The sequence below is a fragment of the Myripristis murdjan genome, chromosome 20 (genome assembly GCF_902150065.1).
Source record: "Myripristis murdjan chromosome 20, fMyrMur1.1, whole genome shotgun sequence".
Classification (NCBI taxonomy): domain Eukaryota; kingdom Metazoa; phylum Chordata; class Actinopteri; order Holocentriformes; family Holocentridae; genus Myripristis; species Myripristis murdjan.
Genome location: NC_043999.1, coordinates 15,872,551 through 15,898,099, shown reverse-complemented (window position 1 = coordinate 15,898,099; position 25,549 = coordinate 15,872,551). Strand labels below are relative to the sequence as shown.

Here is a 25,549-nt window from a genome sequence, read left to right as displayed (position 1 = left end):
GTCTTGAGCCCTGAATCAAATCTGCAGCCTTCAATCGGCCGGTGTACCGTGAATACAGTCCCTATACAAACATGCATGTTACATATTAGAGTATTCAGACCACTGCCACTAATGCCTGAGCAAACAAAAGCCTGTTGTGGAATCCCTTTAGATGACACAGCACCGCAGAGAGCTATAAAGCTAATACCCATCCTACAGGGCTTTGTTGACCTCATGGATGATAGCCCAACTGCAGAACAGTGTGTGTGAATTAGAGGAGGCCACAGGATCTGTCAGGAATTGATAGGATTCACCACACCCTGGGTGTCATGGCCAGTGAGCTGGGTCTGCGCCCCGAACAGCGATTAGCACTGATGTACATCCCAATGCCATGCCACAAGAAATACCAGCTACTCACAACCCCGCAAACAGCTGAATTGGACTTGTGAAGACTTGAAAAGAATCAGTCTCTCACCTATGGCGCATAAGATGACAAAAAAGAAGATTTTTCTTTCTTCAACCTGGCAGTATCACAGAAACCATGAAAACCAGTGTACAGTGCTGAATGCAGAATTATGGGCTGCAGCATACTGACAGTTTGGGGGTTCACAGATGGGGAAATGGAGTTTTTTTTCTTAGCAATGTATTGTCAAGGCACCCTTGAGCATGGCACTTAAAGGATTCAGTGTGATTGGAGGTTTTGCTCATTTCCTGCATTTCCTTAGTGTTTATTAGTCAAGCGCTTTTATCATTATAAGATCAACCTTTGAAAAACACTTGTTCTCACTGCTTCCCCTCCTTCTCTTCATCCACTGTCTGTAACTGTGTCTATTGTGAGTTGCATTTTTTGGGGCCAATTTATACAACACACTGCTGACAAAGAAGTCCACAGAACACAGAGCAGACACATGGCAGAAAAACATTGTAAAAAGTGTCAGAGGCTGTAACCTGTCAGCAAGGGTTAATAAATATGATGCTAAAGATGCTGCTCATGCTTCATGACTGTACAAAATTACATGTAAAACAGCCATCGCTGAAGTGTGTGCGTGTGTGTGTGTGTGTGTGTGTGTGTGTCTGTGTGTGAGAGAGACGAAGAGGGTGAAAGAGAAAAGGAGACCTCAGTAGTAATTTTGAATTTTGCTATTTTAATTTGTGCTCTTTTTGAAAAGTAGATTCACGGGGGAGTTTTATAATATATTTTCCTACAATGTACTGTAGTGCAATTGAATCATGCAGTAATTTATTTTGAAAATTTGAGAAAGATTTGACATTTCTCCCTCACCTTATTAGGTTTAGAAGCAAAAAATTTGAAACAAATGTCAGACTATGAAAAGATGCCCCTTATTACGAATATGACAGTAATGCTAGACTATAATTGTGCAAAATCAAGCTTTATTATTTTATCTCATGGACTACTGCAGGTCAGAAGGGTATGTAACCACAGAGAAGATTAACTGTTGGTACAACGTTTTTGGAGGGGAATAAAAACACTAATAACCAGTGAACAGGTCCATATTCACATATGTCAATCTGGAGGCTCCACTTCCTGCAATTTTGCATTTTTTGTTGCGGTCAGCGGGGGAACAAAGACACAGATGCTTCAGCTTCAAGAACCCTGTTCAGTGTGCCGATACAATCAAATTCTTGCAGCCTCTATAGTGGAGACACCCATCACAGCTGCAGGCATTTACTTCACTATCAACCTCTATCAACTGTCAAGCTCCCATTCACTAGATTTTGTAATATTTATTGGTTGCACATAGCAAATATCATCAAGAGTAAGGAGGTAGTTATGTGTTTGTTCTTTGTCGTCTTGCGTCAGTGTTTCCTAATGTGCACATTACTGTGAAATGAAATACGAACAGACCCACTTCAAAATGTAAAAGTTTATAGCTTCATAGGGTAATGATGCAACTTTCCCAGTGAAGCATACAACAAAACCTGAAGTCTCTGGAGTTGTTTTCTGTGCAATTAGGAACTGAATGGGAGGGAATGAGCCTGAGCGCTACGGCAAAACTTGTTAAAACGTAAATCTTACAGTAATGGTAGCTCATGCATAGAAAAACTGTCATAATTAACACTGAAGGGATGGAAATGCAAAAGACCAAAAACTCAAATCAGGCTGGGATTGCCCTTTAACCCCAAATTGCTGCAGTGGAGCTGTTCAGTGGCCAACAACATCAGTTTGAAAAAATTTGATCATCTATCAGAGCTTGAAGGACACTTAGCCTGGATGTCAGAGGCATCAGCATAATAATTCATGTGATACTTTATTGATCTCCATAGGGAATCAGCTATAGAGCAGCGCTTGGAGCTGGCAGGAATTCAGTGTGTTGCTCAAGGACACTTCAGCTGGGGGAACACACACACTCACAAAAGCCGGAATGAGGATCATCCACCTGAAATCTATCTATCTATCTATCTATCTATCTATCTATCTATCTATCTATCTATCTATCTATCTATCTATGCCATATTATATAGATGGATGTAAAAATGCAGTAAATATGTCTGTGAATGACCAGAGATGGTTAGAGTTATAAAAAGAGATGGCACTGAGTGTGCCATCCTCAGCTCTACTGCCCCCAGGCAGTAGAAGTGCAACCAATAAGACAACAGACCCATCCCTTACTCTAGCCCTCTGCATGACACACACACACATTGCCGTTTGCTTTCCATATTTATGGACACTGAAATTGTAAACAACACTGAGTCATGTTTTTCTGAATGACTTCGGTGCAAAGTGCAAGAAAAACAATATTTTCACTCACCAATGCCTGTATGCATGCACTAGACAAACAGCAAAATGACATCATTCAGCCCCTGTCTTTACCGTGTTAATTGTAAACAGTCACATTAAGCACATAGCAGGGCTACAGAAATTGTTTTACAAAGGGCAGATGTTATGTTTGTACTTGTGAATGTGTCCGAATCAAACTCTGAAACTGTGATTGGCTGACAATGTATCTGACACTCTTCAGTTTATATTACTGTAAAGTGAAGAAGTGCACCATCTCCTTTGATAACTGTAATCTGTAATGACTCATTTATTTTCCCATCCAATTGACTAGGGTGATTTGTTGCACATGCATGCCTCTGCCAAACACTTGCATTGGCTGGATACTGTGCGCCACTGTGCTCTGAAGTTTGTCACAGGCTGCAAAGTTCTTACTCACCATTACACCTGATATGCCATAAATGAGCTCGGTAGCCTTCACTGGCCTTGTGCAGACAGCCTCACAGGTACATTTTTTTTTCAAGTCTATACTTGGCCTGCTCCCCTCCTATCTTTGTGGATATATCTCAGTGAAAAAAAACTAGTAATTATTGCTTGTGCTCTAATGACACAATGACACCCTGTCCATCCTCTAGGTTCACACTGAGCTTGGAAAACAGACCTTTAGGTTTTTTGCCCCTGCAGCCTGGAAACACTTGCAGACAGATTACCAGCTCGATGGGCTGATCCTGATTAGTGCATTTAAAAATGTAGTGAAAGGTTTGGAGGTAAATTCTATAGGAATTTGTATTTGTTTCCCTAGCTAGATCCACTTCCTCCTGTCTGTGTTGAAGGCATAGGAGTCTGTGAGTTGTTAATGTATGCTTCGTTTTAAGTGTTTTTAATGTTTGTTTGTAACAGGACTCACCTAGCAAAATAAAGGTTTAATTTAATAATCAATTCTGTTTTGATTTAATTTGGTTGAGCTGTCATGCCCGCCTCTTAGCCAATCTACCAAACTGATAGTGAAGGAGAGAACCACTCTCATATTAAACTAAACCTCTTTATTGTTAATTGAACTTGTAAATCCATCTGTCCACCCATCTATCTCTCTGACCCGATGTCCCTACGTGTTTTACACAACTTGATTAATCAGGTGGTAAAACTAATTTTGCACAGTTGGGAGTTTGAGTCTCACTGCAGCCACCGATGGCCCCATGTTCTGTAAGCCACATCACATAAAAGTCTCCATCAAGTGGCATAGAGCAGGTTGAGAAAGACAGCAGATGCTGGAAAGTGTGTTGAAATGGGCTCTCACTTCATTACACACCTTTATCCACAGTGATGGATTTGAGAAATCTGTTTATGAGTGGATCTGTGTGTGTGTGTGTGTGTGTGTGTGTGTGTGTGTGTGTGTGTGTGTGTTTTCCATCGCCTCCTCTGATCAAGCTCTCAACTGTCTTGGTCCTCCTCCTCTCCTTTCAGATTGCCCTGGGGAGCCACAGACAAGGACAGGAGCCTGATCGTCCAACAACACCACTCAGCAAACCACTGCCCCACCTTTTGTGTGTTTTGTGTGTGTGTGTGTGTGTGTGTGTGTGGGTGGGTGTCTGTGCTTGTGCTTCTGCCACTTTCTGCATATCTGTGTGCATGTGTGTGATTGCAAGCAGGTTTGTGGGCATGTTTTTGAGTGTGCTCCAAATGTGTTTTCTATTGTGTGTCTGTGCATTTGACTGTGTGTGTGTGTGTGTGTGTGTGTGTGTGTGTGTGTGTGTGTCTGTGTGAGATGCGCTGATGGCTCAAGCGGGAACCCATTCCTGATGGAGCAGTTAGTTGTCCCTAGGCATCACAGGTGTTTCTATCTAAGTGATGCCCCACTGACAGACACATTCCATCCAGGTTCCATTTGGGCAACCATGCAATAAATCAACACAACATCGCCACTCTGCCACTCATTACTGCACACAGAGAGTCTGTGGGAGAGAGAGAGAGAGAGAGAGAGAGAGAGAGAGAGAGAGTGAGGAGAGATCTGCTGATCTGCAAACAATGTCCCCTAAGAAAGGTAATTTGAGAGTCTGATTGCATTCTTGAGATAGTGTTTCATTTCACTGTCACGGAATTATGAGCGATACCAGACTCCTGTTTCAATTTTCACTGCCGCTCTGCATCTGTTCCACAGGACCCAGGGGGGAATCAATGGCTCGCAGACATTTCTATGCCAACAACGGGGTACAATTTGACCCTGTGGGGTTATAAACCGCAGCCAAACACACTTTAGCTAGTATCCAATACAAACACTTGTGAATTTGAAGGGAGGAGTGCAGAACAAATTCCGTGCAACATTACTGGCAGTAACAATTATGATAACTTGGTTTGAGATAAGAAATAATTTGATGTCGAGATAAAAATGCGTGCAATATTAGACCTTAAATAAATACTGAATCCCTGAAAGGAAAAGAGAGAGTTTGAAATTCTGTGTTTTTGTCTAAGAGAGAGAGGGAAAGATTGAGAGATTGAGAGAGACATAGACAGATTAAGACGGGGGATTAAGAGACAGAGAGACAAACACACAGAGATGGAGATAGAAAGAGAGAGACAGAAAGACAAAGAGAAACAGAAAGACAGCATAGATTTAGACTTGCAATTACCAGCTGACCGGTTTCCTCCACTTCCCGATCACCAAAAGCGATTGACAGATTGTTGAAAAGGGCTGTAATAGGATTTACAGCTGCATTAAGAATATTACACCACCAGTGCCACCCCGTAGCCTGACAAGACGCTATCGGCCACTCTGAGGGGAACCGGTCATTAGACCAAAGGCAGCTGTTTCAATAAAACCTACTGTACAGTTCTCGTAGCAATCACAACTGCCACTTGTGCTCGACACATTTACAACATCCACGTCCCCTCTGAGAACATAATCCCAACAACACATGGACAGCAGCTACTTCTAATATCCATTTCTAGAAACAGGACTGGCCATATGGAACCCTGTTTACTAGGACAGGCGCAGTTTTAAGAAGGCACATTTGCAGTGCAACACATTTTCACAAAATAATCATGTAAAAGTTCCAGTAGTGATAGTAGTCATTTGCTATTTTTATCTAATTAAGAGTGACACAATTGGACCAGAGGCAATTTGATTAAGGAGTGGCTCCAGAGAGCAGCTATTTAATCCACTTGTAAACTGCTGTACTATAATGTTTTTTTGCGGTGATACCATCACATGAGAAACAAATCTATAAATGGAGATTAAAACAATGGCCGAAAAGAGTGCTGTCAGTGAAAGAAGGAGTCCAGCGGGAGCAATCATTTTACAACACTTCCTCACTGACTTTTCCAACTGGAACATCAGTGCTGCCCAGATGCTCAGCAGTGAATAGACTTCTTAGAGGCTGTTTCCTGAGCAACACCTCTAATGGCTCACAACTAATGACTATCACACTTTCAGCGTCGATGCCAGCAAACCGCTGCTTTCTGCTTTCTGCGGCTCCTTTTCACAATAGTACTCACAATCCCCAGCACACCTTATGGCCTCTATGTGGAGATGCACCGATTCACTTTTTTTTTTTTTTTTTCAGTTCCGATCCAATTCCGATACCTGATTCTGGATTAATGTTGTTGGTATTATGTGCAAGGTTACATGAGGCTGTAGTAAAACACACAGCATTTCTTAGCCAACTGCAGACTGGGGGTCTTTTTACATGGGTTACGAAAAGCATCTGGCCTTAATTCATTTTCAATGAGAGGTGAGGGGAGGAGCCACACCTGTGCTTGTACATGCACACTGGCCTGACTCTTTGAACACTGAAACTGACTCTTCCTGAACTTGCTCACACAGTCAACCAGTCAGCGGACACTAGGTGTGTTTTGATATATCTAGGTTTACCACCAAATGATGAAATTCACCAAACTCAGATCTGGAAGCCAGAACAGCTTGTACCCCTGCCCTCCTGCTGCTCCTGCTCCCATCACAAAACTAAATGGATCATCTCCCACTCCTCTGTCCGCAACCCACAACCAGCTACAGTGTTTATTTTGCTAGTGGGCAAATTTGAGACATTTTCCGGGGTGCATACCGTTTGTGCTGCTTTTCTGCTGAGGCGCTGAGGTGATTGTTAAGGTTACAACATGCAGTCCCGCAGGTCAGCCCGAATAATTCACCATTTCACACGGGATGCGGTGACGACAGCGGAGTGGCAGCGAGGAGCCGCATACAATTTTCAACATCTGTCTAACAAACTCTGATTGGTCCAGTCATGTTCCTCCTGTATATCTGACTCAGAATTTTTTTTAAAAAAATATGGGACTACTGCATATATTTGTAGAACTTTGTAGAGCATTTTGACATGCATGGATTGGTGTGTGGATCAGTAAAGTCAGTCCGATATCTGATGAGTGAATTACTTCAGTATCGGCACTGGGTCGATACTGGATCAAATTGGTCCCAGCTCGACTATGACCACCAAGACAGGTAACTGAGATGAGTAAGTGTACCGTGGGGCGTGATGAAGTCAAGCTGCTGAGACCTGATGGGCACAGATTCACACGCTTCGATCTTCTGTCTTCAACACTGTGACCCCTGCCTCTTGGAAAACACCAGGCGTCGCATTTGCTAATCAAAAAGCAAATACTCAGTGTGGTGGTCCACCTGTGTTAGGTCTGACTGAGTCTCTCTCCACTGAGCCCAGAGGATAATCCATGCAGGGCTGGTGTTAGAAACAGCACTCATTGAAGAGGGAGGGAAAAGAGGCCATTATTTATGGGGACGAGAGGCTATTATCGACCCTCTTGTTGATTCACTCCAGTGTGACCGCTTGATCAGATTCAATTGGATTCATGTCCTCTCTTACATAATCATTAGCACATAAAAGTAATCTATTCATTGTTGGAGCATGTATAAACCACGCGCCTCTGTTTCTCTCCCTCTCGCTGTGTCTCTCGCTCGCTCTCACCGGCTCCCGCTGTGCAGTCTCTTTTCAAAACACTTAAGCTTGCTAAATTTAGCCAGCCAATCCTGACTGTGCATTAGGGCCGTAACAGGCGGAAAATATTTACTCCAGTCAGCGAATTATTCTTGAAGAGACTACTCAACTGCGTGACAGGCAATGAGCAGTCAAATCTGATTCCACTCACACCTGAAAAGTTGATTTTATTGACTGTGATTTCATAAAAATAGAGCTCGCGGCGTCTGCGGCAAAGAAGTCTGTCAATTTCCCAAAACTGTCACATCAAGTATGAAACTGCCAGTTATGGAATTGCCAAGTTGCATCAGGTAAGCAATCATCCAGAGTGGTTAAACCAAATGGCAGCAAACACATAGGCAGAGTGCTTTCGTCGCACCGTAACATACTCTCAAGCCATAGGCACATAATTGCATGCCATTATATTGAAATAAGTAAAAGCAGTCGACAGCAGAGGGTAATGTGGGCAGGTATGAGGTTGCTAAAGTGTGCTATAAACAGAAATCAAATTGCCAGCTGCTTCTACAACATTATTACACAAAAAAATAACAGGAATTTACACTTGCTACTTCAGGTTTTCCTTTTCAAAACAACTCCCAGCAGAGCAGCGTGGCAGGTAATGGAGGGTGACCGCTGTGTTGAACTTCATTTTGCCCGCTATTGGGAACAAGGATACCACTGAAACACCTGAGCAACAATTCAAAATAGGGCTTAAGCTACTTTTAAAAAAAAAATCCATGTTCTTTTTTTTTTCTTTAATCTGCTCACCTCTAATCTTTGCATTTTGCTTCTTTATTTGGATGATATGAGTTTTGACAGAGACAAATATCTGACAACAGGATTGGTCAGATAAGCCTGTGCGCCTGCTTTGCCTAATCTCATTTCAGCACGTTTGACAGATCCTGTGTTTCTAACCGCAGGGTATCAGGCTCAGGGTAGCAGCAAAAACATCAATTCTCAAGCTCAAACAAGTCCAACCCACAGTCAACAGATCAGATCAAACATTGACCCGGAGCATTTGTGCTGTGTGCCCACTGAGAGTCCATTTACTTGACACCTTACACCAACTGGGCAATGTTTCCCGACAGAGACCATACTCCTTTAAGAGGCCAAATGCTTCAGTCACACTTCTGCTTGGTGAACTGCTGCTCCATCCCCCTCCAAAAAAAAATCTGTTTGTAAAATCCTGCAGTGCTCCTGAAAGGATGCCTTCAGTGAAAGGTCCTCTACTGAATCGCATCAAACCAGAGCACCCCAGAATGTCTGAATGTCATTCCCAAGGATAAAATGTCAATTACAACATCATACTGATCCCAGTCAAAAAACTCAGCAGCTCTGTACTACAGGCATAGCTCCTCTGCTTTCATCTACGTGGACTGCCATCTGACTTATTGATGGGACTCACTGACATCAATAACCCAGTTTTCAAACCTCAGCAGAGCTCCAAGGCCTGCGTGAGCATGCACACAAGCACACCCACACCCACCCACACACATACACACACATACACATGCAGAGACCTTGAGTAATTAAGCGATAACATATGTCAGGGTCATTACATGTGTGATTTATCTGATACACGGAAAGGTCAAGGTGTGTATCCAAGACCTGAAGGCGTATCTGATCGGCTCTATGTTTGTAACCTACAGCAAGGACGCACAGAAGCGTGTGTATGTATTTTTATACGGCCATGAGTTACACTGGTGAGAAATTAGATCTAACCCCGAGATAGCAGACGGTAGTGTCTTTATTAAATCCACAACCTTACAGCAGAGAGCACCTCGAGTATTATCTTAAATCCTTCCCACCGACGCACATCCATTTAGACACACACACTGTGGGTAGGCGCACATTAATACACTTCCACTCATTCAGTAACTCTTTTTAAAGGTGTATTTGGCTCAGCAACAGATATTGGCATACACATTTAGCTTTTGATAAACTCCAGCGTGACCCCCCCTTAGCCTCGGTCCATCTTCCCCACAGCCTCGCCATCATGATGCCGCAGCAGATACAGTACCATGCAACAAATTTCACTACACCCTCATCCTGGCACATGACTGATCGTTGTCAGCGCCAATGAATTTCATTAAGAGAAGGGGTGAGATAGATGGATGGTTATGGGCTAGCGGTCAATCATGGCAGGGAGATCCTGCAGTGAGAGTGGATGTGAGAGTTCATGCTGGACACTATTTGTCTTTACAGTACACGCGCGCGTGAGTGTGCACGTGAAAAATGCTGGGCGATGTGTGCGAGTGTGCGATGTGAGTGCGTGCATCCGGTTGTGGGGCCTGGTGTGTACATTTGTCTGTGTGCTGGCACTGCCTTTATGGCTGCCTCGACATGCCTCCACATGGACACATCTGTAGCGACAGGCTCATCATTTCAGGAGGTAAAGGCCTCTGAGACCTCTTCTAACAAGACTGGACCGCTGCCAGAGTACGCACTGTAACAACCCATGGACAATCACACCCAGAACAGATCAATCTCCAATGCCTGTGCCAGTCCTGGGCAGTAATGTGATTACTTTTTTCATTAGTGTAACAAATTACAATTTCAAATTCATTAATTTTATGACATTTATTAATCAGAGTAACATATCTGTTACTGTTGCTCTCATTATATACCTTCAACCTCTTCTTGTCTCTTGTTTCATTTTGTTCCCTAATGTCTGTTTGGTTTAATATGGGCAGGTTATGTAATGCACACTGCGACATCTCAAACCAAAACAAAAGGTGGCGAATACGGATGATTATGCTTATTTTACAATACTGAAAGCATTCTATTTACCTTGAGTTCATTGTTTTCTTCTGCACCTTTGTTCTTTAGACTATTTGCAAGGATAATGTGTGCATTTGTGCCGCACAGTTTGCCGACTGTGTCCAGTAGCTTTCATGTATTCATTCTGATGTGGTGGGGAGCTCTGTTTTGTTCTCCTCATTCAGTAAAGGGGATTAATTCCAACATTTCATCCGGCTGTCGTAGAGCATTTTGATGGTTAAATGAGAACAATTACGGCTAGGACTATTGCTTAGATTATGTCAGAAATTTGCGCTCAGGGGGTAACAGAGAATAAGGTATCTAATTATGTTTCTTGTTGTGTAATATAAAAAAACCCCTATATTTTCTGAGCTTGCTACCACCGTGATCTGGTCCCAGATAAGAGACAGAAAATGGATGGACGGAGGGATGGATGGAGTAACTTGCACAACACTGATTTTGATATGCACTCGCATTACGCACACATCTGAAAACCTTCCATATAATGGTACCACACTGAATCATGTCAGCTTTCTCTTCAGTTTTGTCAGCCATCTGTCAGTGTTGTGCAGAAACCTCATATCTACAAGGGCACAAGAAGGTGTGATGAGCAAGGGGACCGGCTTTTAACTGGAGAGCAGGGGTTAAGGCATTTGTGTCGGCAAGCACCTGCCCTGCTGAAGTTATTCTGTCCAAGACACAGCACCTCTCCCAGCTGCACATGCACCGCTCTATAGCCAACCCTGCACTCTGACCTCCCTTCGGTGGCAGAAAGGTGAAAAGAGAATAAACTCCATCCATCCATCCATTTTCTATACCTGCTTATGCCTGTTCAGGGTCACGGGGGGCTGGAGCCAATCCCAGAAGGCACAGACAGAAGGCACGGACAGACCACGGACAGCTGGCCAATCCATCCCAGGGCTTTCAAATAAACCCTTATTTAAATGGAAAAAAAAGATTGATTTTGCCCTTCACCACCATGGATTTCTGAAATGTTCTAATATGTTCTGGGTATTCCCTGGATATAACATTTAATTTACCACAGAAACAAGAAGAGGGGAGGCAGGCTTGTGATCAGAGGACAGCTGGTTCAAATCTCCTGTACCTGAGCACCTACTTTGCAAAGCAACACCTAACCCTACAATGCACCAGTGGAGCTGCACGGGATTTTCCCCTTGACATGGATAATAGCATTTGGGCTGATATCTAATTGACTATAATCCTGACTGTGACTTTAAAAAGCCAAGTAACCAGTGCCATTGTGTACTGTCCCCTTGCACTGATATCCTTAGTAGGAGCAGGAGCAGAACAGTCAAGCTGAATCTATAATCAGTCAGTACCAATGGGCTCAGTGTGAGACTGCCCTTGAGCGCTAATCTATATGTGTCCCCAGTGCTTAGGATATCCATGAAATGCAGCCATGCCAAGCCTGGACACTTGGAGGATTCAAGGGCTCCAGAGGAAGGGGAAAGGTCTAACAACTGAATTGGAACTGAGCCTCTTTTGGACCATATTCATATCCTGTTTCTTTTTTTCATCTTCCTGTTCCTGCCTTGCTATCTCTCGATTTTCTATCTCCAACGTAAGCCCCTACACATTACCGCCACAGTGATAATATCCGCTTCTTTTGTATCTTTTGTGGACAAATGGAGGGAAACTGAAAGGTGTTCTAGTGCCTTTCTGATTGTACATGGATACAGGAATCCTTTTGTGCAGATACATATGAATATGGCACATGAATATGGCAATGTGAAGGCAGTTCTTAATAGGACAACACACACACACACACACACACATGTATATATATTATGCAAGTTTATGAATTCAGTATTCTGATTATATTATATTATTGTGAGTTTATAGTCACCAATATGCTTTGGCAGATGATATAATTCAATTTACACCCAGAATCATTTCACTGCAATATTAGAATTGTATGTTTTCATGAATGAAACTATCCTTAGTTTGTGTATCTGTATGTATGTGCTTTGAATTTCTTCAATGGTTAATCACACGCATTATGAGGAAAACATCTCTTCATCATCCAGACCATCCCAGCAAAGGTTTGGCTGATTTTGACCCGGAAAACAATAAAAAACGAAATTAATCCTTGCCAAATCCTCTCTCTGGATTGTGCATACATTCAGACTTTATGGCTTTGCCCTCTATCCATCTATCTGTTCATACAGTCCAGCTTTAATATCGTCATCCTGCTCAAAGACTTGAACAGGGCTCTTCAGGGAGCAGCTGGAGCACCAAATGTATCTTAAAACTGAACTTTATAGTTCGCTTGTCAAGGTGATGCTGTTATTAAGGCGCCTAAATTATGATGCTAAGAGCCATACTTTTGTACTGTGAAAGAAGTTATAGATGAAGTCAGACCTCATTCACCTGTTTCTTCTTTGTGTTTAAATTAGTGCATATTCCATTTGTGTATACATATGTGTGTGTGTGTGTGTGTGTGTGTGTGTGTGTGTGTGTGTGTGTGTGTATCAGTGAGAGAGGAGGGATGAGGGGAGAGAGATCGTAGCTGTCAATGTGACAGCCTTTTCTTTCTCCTGTCCTGTCAACTTCTCCTCGCTTGTACTCTCTATCCCATGGTGCAGAACAGAGAAGGGATAGAAAAGCCTCCTCTCTTCCCCTCCCTCTCTCTTTCTCTAGCTTTCTGCCTTTGCCCATCACTCTAGAGCTGGAAATGTCACACAGATTGTCACAGCAACACTGTATGGCACACTGTCAATGCTTTCACCCATCAAACAGTGTCCGACAAAAGTGTTCTATTTTAAACAGGATGCTACTTAACATCCCATATCTGCCGTATCTGCGAGTTCATGTGTGTGACATGTAACAGCCACAGTACAGGCCTGCGGCGCTTTGGTCTCTGTGCGTTGCTGTCATTGCGAGGCTCTGAGGTCACTGGACTCGGACTCGCAGTGTGACAGCCAAGCAGCACAGACCCAGCGGACCTGGAGATTTGTTTTGTTTTTACATGTCAACATGCCTGCGATCACATGGCATCAGGGGTGCTGAGTGTCACTCTGTTTATAATGTAAAATCTGTGTCAGACACCCTGTTTGATAGGCAAAAAGGTCAGCGTGCCATGCAAGGTTGCAAAGTCTGTTATGACATGTAAGTTCAAAACAATTGATAAGATGATAAAAAATACCCTCAAAGCAATGCTTTCTTGTTACATCTATATAGAAATAATAAGTAAGCACCATGTACTTCAAAGTCTGTATACATTTTCATATTTATTTTCCAGGTGCACAAGTCTTATAATTTACTGTACAGACTATTGAGTTTCTATTATGTTTACTGCCAATGTGCTAACATGACCAAATAAGTTAAAATCTGACAAATTATACAGCTATTAGATACTAAATTCTGAAGAATAGATAGTGTGCCAGTCTGCTCTGTAAAAGTAGGTATTAGAGGTCTGCACTGTCATTATATCTCGGTAACCCATTCCCAAGCTGAGATTAATTTCTTAATCTTCAAATCTCTATCCATTATACTTTATCGAAAGCATGACTCAACTACACATAGTCAGTTAAATCTGATTAACGATGGCAAGTGGCTGAATTGTGTGAATGTGGTGATTAAGTTGTTCACACAAGTTATGAAATTGTGATTGTGAACATATCAGAATGAGGGATTTTTTTTTTCTTGCATTAGTGCAAATGAATGCATGAGGTGTTCACGCAGTTGCATCTCATGCGCTTGTTGTTCTGTAGTACTCTGGCCTCAACATTGTTTTCTTATCTCCCAGGTTCTGTGTGTGTGTAAGAAAGCCTTGTACTTCAGCTGTACTTCAGCATCTTACTTGCTGTAGCTGCATTAATTAAAGCTCCTCTAATTTCATTTTAAAACTTGTTTTTAAACAATACTATATAAGGAGGAATATAAAAACATTCGGGTTTTTAATTTTCTCAGTTCAAATGGTGTTGTCCAGGTAAAAACAAAACGAAACAAAACAAAATTATCCTGTGGCTGTTTTGCCAGCCAGATTCCACCAAACAACGAGAACAAACTCCTCAGTGTGTCATATTAAAATGTCTTAATCAGTGTTTTCCTTTTGTCTCTTTCATGGTAAATAAACAGGGAAAATACAGCTCAAGCACGTCTGATCTAGCACCGTTACAAAGCAAAAAGCCGCCACTTGCAGATGTCATCACAGTGGCAGGTGATACATTGGAAACATGCACACACACTCACACACAGAGACACAAACAGGCTCAGCTGCTCACTGGCACACACACATGCACATATGTACACACTCATTTCTTCGTTAATGAGTCAAGCAGCTCGTTATTGTTCCAGCTAGAGGATGTACACACATCTGCATGTGGACCCATCGTTCGGGAATGTGAATGGGAACAATGTTGGCTCAAATTAGAGGGCAGTGACTCCAGCTATTGACTGGGCAATGCTTCCCTTCCTCATTTAATACACACACACACACTCATTAAGGTCCACCCTGTTGACTGATAATTGCTTATTCTATAGCTGCTTCATCCACTGAGTGTACTGAAGTGAACGTGTGCATGCCGAAATCGATGTTGAGGCGACATCAAAGCCATCTTCTTGCCAGCAGCAGAATCCACCATCAGCAGTGATGTCAACAGTCGTCACAGTGTACAATGGCCATTACACACAAAGGTGTAATGGCCTCTAATGGTCTCTAGTACATCACCATTTATTTTCTGTTTAATTTTTCTCATCACTGTTTATGGCCCTACTTCTATTTGAGTATATGCTTTTGGATTTAGAGAATATTAAGAGTGGTAGTAGCCATAGCCATATGAGCCGATGTGTTAATTTATCTGGGTAAGATGCACAAATCTTTTATTTCTATTTCAGTCATTTTCCAGGCAAACATTTCTCCTTGAGTTAAATCTGGTGGAAATAATTCTCATAAATTGAATAAAATACTTCCCAGGTAATGATGGTAGTGAAGGTTACTTCATGCCTCTCACAGTCAATATATATTGAACGAGCCCCACCAGTTTTTGGATAGTAACCCACTTTTGTGTGTTGGGTTCAAATTCCAGTTTGGATATGAAATGACAGCATGACTACAGGTTAGCCGGCACAATGTCAGCTTCAATTTTAGGATATTTTCAGCCAAGTCTTTCTGTTCACGTCCCCAGCTTCACGCTGCCAAATGTATTTGGGGAGACTAAAGTTGGACCGGTAGAAAATTGGTCAGCAGAAACCCTCAACAATAAGGTTCCCAAATGACCTCTAGAGCTAATTGTGTTCTCTCACACAGGAACACTTCAGCTGCTCCTGTAAAAATCACAAACAATCTCAAAAGGATGTTTTGATTTAAGTGGTTGATTATTCTTGCTGTAGGTAACAAGTGGAAGGGGTTTGTCAGAAACTTAACAAAGCGTTTAATCTGAAAGTCGATTTGAGCTCAACGTGTCTTGACAGCGTAAACCACCGCACGGTTCACCAAGCCCTTAAAACGCTAAGAATTATTTGTTGCTTCTGTACTACAAGCCTCACACACCAATAAAATCCAACTACACCTCAAACATGACACACAAAAATATGAGTACAACTTTTTCACTTAGAACAATTTTCATCACAGAGAGCAGTTCAGCATGCAAATCAATAACTGAGTATTAGTGCTTGAGTTTGCATTAGGCTTTATGAGGGTGCATTTGTGAGCAACACTGCATTATGCTCGTTAAAATGCGTGTGTGTGTGTGTGTGTGTGTGTGTGTGTGTGTGTGTGTGTGTGTGTGTGCTTGTGTCTGAGTACTTGTGTGAGAGTAAGCATAGGTTAGTGCATGGCTGGACTATTTTTGCACACCAGTGTTCCCAGCTCTGTCTCCATAGGGGAAAGTTAAAACTACATTAAACAGATCCCAGGGTACAACCAATCCACATCTCAAGTTAAACTCATTTACAACTCTCTCCACTGAGACAAACACCAACTTTACTATTATCACATGATCTGTAAATACCAGCAAATCACCTGCCAGTGGAGACTCGGTGCGACAGCTTCTCCTCTCTGTGTGTGTTTGTGTGTTTAGTGTGGATGTGGGCGTGCATCGGAGCACGTGTGCATGTTTGTTTGTCAGCAGGAGAACATTTGAACATTTGGCTAACAAGATTCAGAAAACACAAATTAGGCATATTTTCTTCTTACTGCCATTGGAAATTCAAATTTGTTAGCAATCGCTGTTTGGAGTGGGAGGTGTTGACATGATCACACTTTCCATCAGACTCATCGGGCCTTACAGAACACACATAAGCACAATGTCCTCACCGTGCTGTCACAAAGCGATCATTTAGCTAAATAAATGCAAAGAGGAGCATCTGACTTTCTGGCAAGTTCACTGGAGTTTAAGAGAGTAATAGATGTCACCATCCTGATTTGAGAGTAGTGATGGTGTTTCTTCTTCTTCTTCAAATGACACAGCTTTAAGGCAGGATAAGGCCTACTTGGCAGAAGGACTCTTGCCTGCCACTAGCACAATAAGAAGGCAACAGGAAGCTAGCCAAGCACTAGCTCTCAGCACTAGCTGTAGGGGCCTAAGCAGCAAGGACGCTCTTCTGCAACCCAGCTTTTGCTACATGTCTGCCAGATTCAAGCATGAATAAATAAACATAGCAAGATCTGTCCAATTTTCTCTCTGCCCCTGGGCTTAAAACCAGAATACTTCTGACACCTGCTATGATCATTCATTATCCTGTCCTCACATGCATTATTTCGCAGGTGCCAAGTTAAAAATAGTTCTATCTATTTTTGATGGCTGCCGACGAATAAGTGAAATAAAGCCCACTTGTGCTTGACACAGCAGATAACGCCAGATGAGGAGATTATTGCTGGTTAAGCTGTTCCAACTGGGGATCCTACAACCAAATCACTCAACAAGTCACAGTTCACTTGTTCGAAAAACAGGGGAGCCTTCTGGTGACCAAAATGATGCCAAACACATTGGTTTTATTTCTACGCACCATCAACTGCACAGCTCATCAGTTGTATCTGAATACTGAGCGAATAATTAACTTCAGTAGGGGGGCTTTTGTGCATGTGGAATGATTGCAGAGTTTCTATGGCGCGACTTTATTGGATCCAACACTAAACACCAGGAATCATGCTTACCACCACCTTTCCCTTGAGGATAAAAAAAAAGCATCCTTCTGTGATTTTGAAATTTGCAGCTGCAGTTTGAATATTCTGCTCAATTAATTGTGCAGCCTCATTTCCCTCATTGCCGAGGCTGAAAAACCCAGGCGTTGTCGTCACTCCACTTGTTCTGCAGCCCGAGTCACTGAGCTAAGACATCCCTGTGGGCTACATACACATTATAGCGATGAAAACCTACGCTGTCCATATAAATTTGTCACACAGACAACACAGTCATCCGCCAGTGAAACACAATCCCATTGGTCCAAACTGTGTTGCATTGACAACGCAAACAAAGCCGGCCAAAAAGCTTGCCAGGAAGCAGCCTAAGGAATTTACCCAAGCGCTGATGTGAATTTGGGAAACAAACACAAACCTGTGACTTCTTTTTTCATTAAAGTGCATTTCAACCTTTGCCGTGCTTTAGCTGGGAGTTTGTTTTTGAGCCTTGGTTTGCAAAACACACTGGAGTGACTGGGGACATGACTGAAACAGCCTGATTTGATGACTTTTAGAAGAACTACTGCCACATCAGCTTAACTTAAGAATTAAAAAGAAACTGTAGCATGTACGCTACAATACGATTTCTGAATAGGTGCTTTGTGCAGACATGGAAACAGAGTGGAGGGGTAAGAATGGAAAGAACTATATGAGGCGAGCTCCTGTTGCCACCAATATTTGCATTTGCTTTCTTCCCAACTGAACATATAACTATAACTCTCCTGCATTCTGACACGAAATACATCCCTGTCTTGCTCTCTGCCACACGTATTGATGTTACCTTTGTAAAAAAAAAAAAACAAAAAAACATCTATCCCTTGAAATCCACTTGTCTCAAACCCTTAAAATGCTTCATCTGTATCCACTTCATTCCATATTACAAAGCCACTGTGTTGCTGTAGTTATGTTATGATCAAGTATGGCTCTTTCTGTATGCGCAATGCAAATTAGAGGACCTGGAGTTAAACTTTGTAATTAAAACGTTAAATGGTTAAAGTAACATTCTTTTTTTTTTTTTTTTTTAACAGTAATACAACTCAAAGTGGATACTGATCAATAAAGAAGTGGCATGATTTGTAGCATTATTTATTATTATTATTATTATTATTATTATTATTATTTGAAAGTCCACTTGTTGTCCATGCTTCTGTGGCAAGCACACTACTGAAATAAAAAAAAAAAAAGTGCATCAGCTTAGTATTGATCATCCAGAATGACACAGACAGCAGCAAGCAAGGTTAGTGGTAAGACAGCACAGGCCAGATATGCCCAGCATGGTGCTAAGAGACAGGGCCAGAGTACAGCCTATCCACTGCAAACTGGAATGAACAACAGGCTGACACACAAAGACTGACACAGGGAGAAAAAAGAAGACAGTTTGACGAGAAATGGCAGGTCCTGGAGAAATGGAGGGGAGTGAACACATGCTATAAAACAGCACTGAGAGATGGAATGGAGAAAACCGGGAGAGAAGAAGTGGAGAGAGACAGAGAGATAGGAAAAAAAGACAAGTGTGAAGAACTGCAAGCTGTCTTAAGTCGGGAGAGAGAGAGGCGAGTGATTAGTGGTGATGTGATGACTTGAGGTAAGATGTGTGTGTGCCTGTGTGTGTGTGTGCGTGTGTCTTTTTATGAAGAATCGCCATCTAGCAAGAAAGTGAGAGTGGCAGAGGGAAGGAAGAGGGAGAAGGGCCACCAGCCAAGTGGTCTAGTACCATCCAGGGAGAGACAGCATCTGTCTCAGCAAAATAGAGAGCAGCGATCAATAACTATACAGTTAAGGTGTGGGTGTGTGCTTGTGAATGTGTGTGTGGGTGTGTGCGTTGCTGGTGCATAGGCCACTATAGTTTGCTTACGCTGCATCTGTGTAGCTGCATTTCAAATGCAATAATATGTTGGGAAGCTCATATTGTATATTCCAATATGCGTCTCTGTGTTTGTGCATTTGTGCATATGTGAATGTGTGGGTTTTTGTATTTTTAGTGGGTTGGGGTAGGTTAAAGCTTCTATCCTTTTCCTGCTATGGCTTTCCTTTGAATATGTTGATTTGTAAACAGTCCCTGGCAGTCTTTTCATGCGATAAGCAGCCAGATTGCATCACTTTTCTCGTCAAGAGCCGCACAGCTTCCTGCTAAATTCAGCAAACTGAAACGCAGTGTCAATATGCTCTCTTCATCTCATCTCTAACCTCCCCTCTCACATTATTAGAGTCATAAATACACTCAACAAGGGGGGCTGTAATCTCACTGAGCAGCAGCATTATACCAAAATCCATTTCTATTTGGTGCCCAAACCCAACTGGAAAGCAAGCCTCATTTAAGAGAGGCAAAATATGGCTGCTCAGAAGATGATCTGTCTCTTTGCAATTCAAAGTGAAGCGTGATCAATCTTATGCAAATATCTGTTTCTGTGACCTGTGGAGAATGCAAAGTGCAATTCACATAATGGATTTTCATCCCTGACATGGGTTTATGGCACAAAGCTTCAGTGTTTTTATTATAAAAATAGAGTTCCATTTATCACTGCCGGGAAAGCATACAAGCATGCACGTGCGCACACACACACACACACACACACACATGTACACACACATGCACACGCGCACACACGACCACAGACCACAGACATGAGCTCACACAACACACATGCACATGCACACACACGCAAGATAAATCCAAAATCACATAAGGGATTCATGATGTATTAAAGTGTATCCACATCTATCAAAAAGAGGAATATATATATACACTGCATTTTTTCTGGATGTTACCTTTGAAGTCTAATAAAAGTGGTGGAAAAAAAAAAAAAAAAAAAACACTCTGATCTCCCAAAGAGAATAACCCTGTTGGTCAGATTCACTGCAATCAAAAGGACCGTCTGTTTCTCAATGCGTGTCAGGGGGAATTAAGACCCCTGAATGAGAAATCAAATCACACAGCACTTCCTTTCATCTTCTCTTGAATCGATAGCGCGTCATAAAGTATGTTGGAGTCGGCACAAAGCAGACCTCGCAGTATCCTGACAAAATCCAGGGATAACTGCAGCTCCTTTTTCATTCTTTCCACACATTTCCACTATAACTTAAATAAAAACAAGCTCCTTGCGACACAGCGAGCTTGCTGGCCCGAAATGCCAAGTTTATTCACAGTCACACTGACATGCTGGGACTAGGGCTTCATCAGAGTATCTGTCCTTACAATACAAAGGTTTCTGTCATCCAATTTAGTCAATTTGGGCTTTCCCCTGTTTGGCTGCTTGATGGATGTCCAGAATAGTTGGCAGAGGAGTGGAGACTGGGCTTTGATGTTCAGGCCCAGACTGTTAGAGTATTCAGGTTGACTTTGATAAACCCCATTAGTGTCTCTCTCTCTTTCTCTCTCTCTCTCTCTCTCTCTCTCTTTCACACACGTACACACACACACACACACACACACAGAGGCTATGAATCCTCAAAGGAGAGGGTGTGAGCACTAGAAGACGGGGTTGTTTGCACACTGCATAAAACCTAAGGAAGTGAGCAAAGAAGGGTCAGAGAAATGGAGGAAGGCCAACAGGGAAAGATAAATGAGGCACGTCGGTGGAAAAGAAGGGAAGCGGAAATTGATCGAGTTGATTGAGAAAAGAGTGTGAAAATCAGATACCGACGCGGGGTTCTGTTACAAAAAAAGATTTAGATATGAAATTTCGGACTTTCCTCACCGTAAAAGATCGAGAGATGCGCATCTGAACATCACTGGAGACAGCTGGTCCCTATCTGCCAGCACAGCCACAGGAAGTGAACATCGGTTTAATCATAAAAGAATGAATGATTCGTCAAGAAGTCTGGCGGAGGTTGGTACTCTACATGCAGTGCCAGTGGAACGCCCCATTCACCACTCGCCACTATCTAAATTGAAAAGAGTATTTATACCAACCTAGGGATCAGAAGTTAATGGAAGCAGTCATGCATCAACCGAGTTACATAAAAATGTCCGTTGGAAAAGGGTGAGATAACTACATCCTTTTAAAAGATTTTTAATTTTCTCAAATTGGCTTTTTGTGTCTGAGCGTGCGTGTGTGTGCGTGTGTGCGTGTGTGTGTGTGTGTGTGTGTGTGTGCATTGGGGGGGAGGGTGTTGGGGTGGAGGTGGGGGAGGAGGGAGCAGGCACATTACTGTGGGAGTTTTAATCAGACATCAGAAGGGGTATTAACGGGGAAATGTGCTAAAGGAGCAGGATCAAATAAAGATCTCACTCCACTGTAATGAAACGCTGCTCTTTGGCGCGGTGGCTAATCTTCTCCAGCTAGGTTTCAGCTCAGATAGCTCGCAGCAAAAGGAATAAAATACAATAAAAATAAGGAAAACAGTCAGGTAGAGCCGCAGAGGTGAGCAAGCGATTAAAATGAAGTTTGCGATGATAACCCGGCATCTCTCGGCTATTACAGGTGTGTGAGCGCCATTTTCACCAAGCCCATCCTGTAACAGAGCAGGATTATTAGCTGGCATGCCGTCCCCTCCTGTAAACACTCCTTTGTCACTGTTTGACAATGTAATTTATGTGTAATAGTCTCACCTGCTAGTTCATAGGAGGAAAAGACAATCATTTGTGTAGCTTCAGATGTCTGAATCCCAGGCTAGGCCTTGGCTCCAGCTGATGAAACCCTCCTCCCATTTAATGATAGGAAAAACCAAATCCCAATCAGGACGCTTGAGAGCACCGAGAACACCCAAAAACGATTCAAAGACATGTCGACAAAGCACAGGCCGTGCCAGAAACTTAGCTCTCCATTTTTCACTCACAATATTTTCACTACATTTACTCATGGTTGGGCCAAATTCAGCTACCATATCTTTAAAACGTCTGACTTCTCATTACAATAAAGTCCATAATGAAATTAGGAACTCTTCGTCTCAGCCACTGCATTATTCCTATTAACTCAGCTCCATTTGCCAGTCTTCATCACTGCTGTGGATTATTTTTTAACCAGTCAGATCATTTATTAACAAATTATAAGTATGTAATTAGATATCTCCATTGTTGCTCCTGTCATCGTCTTGAGAATGAAGCTGTGATATTTTCTGACAGGAATCAGCGTGTTTGGCAACTCAACACAGATTCGCCAGACTTTATTGAATCAGCTTTGCTTCGGCTAAAGGGGAGAAACCACAGACGGCTGACAGGTAGTGCTTGAGGAGATATCCACAGCTGGGGGCTAAACCTTACTTTGGAGCAAGTACAGTGAGCTAATGAATATTTAAGCCGCACCAAAGCCCCGATCCTCACTTTAAGCATTTTCAATGAGCTCAGACTACCACCATCTAAGAATTTCCACAAAGCCTTGGCCCTTCAGAGGCGGAGCACGATAAAATCAATGACTCAGACTTCCCTCCTTATCACAGCCCATCTCGTCTATAAGCTATAAATACATATTGAATTTTTTGTCCAAACTGCCTCCCATCCCACCTGCCTGCACCCCCCACTGTTTTATTTTTCTCTGATTGATCCATGACCCCGTGCCTCTGTTTCACGCCCATACCTTACTCTGCTGTGCTACGATGAACGCAAAGCGAGTCTGATGTTGAATTATGAACTCAAGACAGTGAGAAAAAGCCACCGCTCATCCGTAAGCTATACGCTTAGAAAAGGTGCTGGAGCTGAACTTAAGTACTAAGAAAGACAACAAAACAGCAACCGCACACTAAAACACTGTGCATATATACATTTATTGCAAGCTTTCGGTCATAGACCTTCTTCAGGCATGCAGAATTATGAACTCAAGAAATTATCCTCGGAATGTGCACAGGAGCAGGTTTATGCTTGTGTATTTACATAGCTCTGATAGCTATTTTAGGGAAGTGTTTTACTCTTTTTCTCAACGTGAGTAAAATAAGAAACTGGGGTCAAAGGTTTCTGAGATGATAAGCGAAGTTTATTATGTGCAAAGATAAATGATTTTCCGTTATGAGTAACCAACACAGACGGCTGCCCACACATATTCTCACATTATTACAGGTGAGCGATGCCACCTTTTGATACTGTAAGAGCATAAAAGCATTTCTTTGAGGTCCATGCATGAGCGAGAGAGAGAGAGAGAGAGAGAGAGAGAGAGAGAGAGAGAGCATAAGACAGACTAGGCAAGAAAGTGTGAGGCCGACAGATGCTCACGGAGAGTTAGAGACCGCAAAATATAGACTAAATCAGAAGGTAAAGTTGGCAGAATTTCGATATAGTATGGGAATAAAATGTTGCCCCGAGGGTGAGAAAATTCTCTGTCGAGCCCCTCAGACTCAACTTAATCTTTTTTAATTTAAAAAGGAAAATTACATCCCTGTGCCACATAGTTATCGAGGGAGGGGAAGGCGATTTCAATCATGGATGGATTCTACATCTCACCAGAGGAGTTGTAAATGGGATTACAGCATATGTGGGTATTTAGGACAGTTATGTATCGTGAGGACTCGGGATGAACAGTCAAGACCTTTGAGAGGCTCTGAATAAGCATTTTGAAGCCATTTGAGACATTTTGTGCAATGCTGTTTGGAGATAAAGCACCGTAATCATATTTCTCTTCGGTGCAGAGACAAATATCTGCTGTGCAACATTTATTGTAACGTAGCGCATGAAAAGAGTTCAATTGAATAAGACAAATCAGGAATAAACAAAGTTTACACTAACTAGTTTATAGAGTGGACTCTATAAACTGGTCTGTCTCAACACACACACTGTATATTACCTTCACATGAATTCCAGGCTCCATTTGTTTCTCTCATCATTTTGTCAGGTTACAGTGTAACACTATGATTAGAGAAGTGGAAATAATTGCTAGAGATCAGTCCTTCCTAATGGGGCCAGGTTATATATCAATATCATATTGCTATCGTGATGAGACTTAGATCCTCTGGGATTTTGGATATCGAATCGGGCATCATGATATGGCATAACTGTTGTCTTTTCCTGGTTTTAAAGGCTGTGTAACAGTACAGGCATGCAATGTCCTGAACTTATTACACTGTTGGAGCTGCTGTATTATTTGCCTCTGACAAAAATGTCTTGTGTGTAAATATGTTATGAAAGCACCAATAGTCACTCCAACAAAATCATCAAAATATCGAAATCTACATATTCTGTCAAAGATATCGTGATATCTGATTTTAACCATGCTGCCCAACCATTGACACTAACCAAGTAGTGATGTCAGTGACTGACTCAGATTCGAACAGGACACTGCGATCAGGACTCAGCCTTAACAAGTGGTACATGCTCGACCACATGAGTTACTGGGGGGACCCCATATTGTGTGGACATTTAAGAAGGAAATGAAAAGATGATGATGTGATTTTTTTGGTCTGTTTTTTCACATCTTGAGAATATGATTTGTAGGCTGGGGCATCTCTGTAGCACCACAATACTTCATCTATAATGACATATTTGGCACATGTATCAATAAATTGCAGATCCTGTGATTAGGATATTGTGCTTGGCCATATTGCAATTTTGATCATTTTTGTTTACCTGTTCAGCCCAAATCACCACAACATTAGGCCTTAAAAAAAAAAAAAAAAAAAAAAAAAAACAATCGTGAATGAAGTGATTGAAAGATAAATTTAATGAATGAATCATTACTCCACAATGCTGAACATTCGGTCCTGGCTCGACGACTCCATATCCAAGCCGCGTATCTTTGGATCATCACTGAAGCAAAGTGAACATGCATTTTGTGTTTTATCAGCCTTCCATGATATGAGCTGACCTTTACTTTACACTTTGCACTGTGTTCCCAGATGATTACACACAATATCACAACACATTATAGTTTGTAGATCACACACTATACGAGGTATTATGATTAGGAGTTCAGAGTCCGTCTAATTAATGGTAGAGCTGTTGAATGTGATGTGGAGGCGGGAGATTGATGCCCTGAATGAGATATTGTTCTCTGCAGTGTAGGTAATGAAATCAACTCCACATTATTTTACCACTGGCTTCTGATTCCTCCATATACACAA

General features: G+C 42.2%; 1 protein-coding gene across 2 annotated transcripts in view; it reads right to left on the bottom strand.

The window, feature by feature from the left end:
* The window catches only part of neto1l (neuropilin (NRP) and tolloid (TLL)-like 1, like), a 71,730-nt gene that overhangs the window by 30,890 nt on the left and 15,291 nt on the right, over positions 1-25,549 (bottom strand). The gene's annotated exons all lie outside the window — the stretch shown is intronic.